Genomic DNA, 806 nt, shown 5'->3' with positions numbered 1-806 from the left:
TTTAAACAATCTTAAAATATTATAACTATGTCTAAATACATCTATATACTAAATAGTAAATAGTTATTATTTATGAAAGCTCTCACAGTTTCATTCATACTTATTAAAATCTGCTACTTCTCAAAAAATATGTCTTATAAATGAGGAGAAAAATGTTTAATTTTTGGATTTTAAATTTAGTCCAATGCTCAAATATAGCACATCTCGTCATTTAGGTAGCGTTTGTTTTGAGGTATTGAGACAGAGACTAGGAGATTGAGACTCAGTATCATGTTTGTTGGTTCAGAGACTGGTACTAAAATTTCTGTCTCTGTCTCCAAAATTTCAGTATTTCAGTACCTCCAAAAAATGGGGACACATGGGACTAAATTTTTTAGAGATGGAGACTGAAACTTTAATAACATTTTATACCTAAAATACCTTCATTTCAATTAATTAATTTCAATTTTATCCTTTGTACAAATTAAATTAGAATTTCATTCTTATTTCAATTTCTATCTCCCACTTTGCACCAAACAGAATACTGAGATTTATTTAAATCTCTGTCTCTTAGTCTTTATCTCTCAGTCTTAGTCTTTCCGTCTCTGTCTCTCCACCAAACACTACCTTATAGTAATTGGTTAAAAAATATTACAGTCGGTGCAGCAACTCATATGCGCTCTCTCTCCAAAAATATTTTATAAGGAGAAAAAAAAGTTTAATGTTTGAACTTCAAATTTAGCTCAATACTCAAATATAGGTCTCTAGCCTCTATAATCATAGTGCACATCTCGTCATTTATAGCAATTGGTTAAAAAATATTGCAG

Source organism: Arachis ipaensis, chromosome B10 (genome assembly GCF_000816755.2).
Source record: "Arachis ipaensis cultivar K30076 chromosome B10, Araip1.1, whole genome shotgun sequence".
NCBI lineage: Eukaryota > Viridiplantae > Streptophyta > Magnoliopsida > Fabales > Fabaceae > Arachis > Arachis ipaensis.
Note: the sequence above shows the minus strand (reverse complement) of the source record.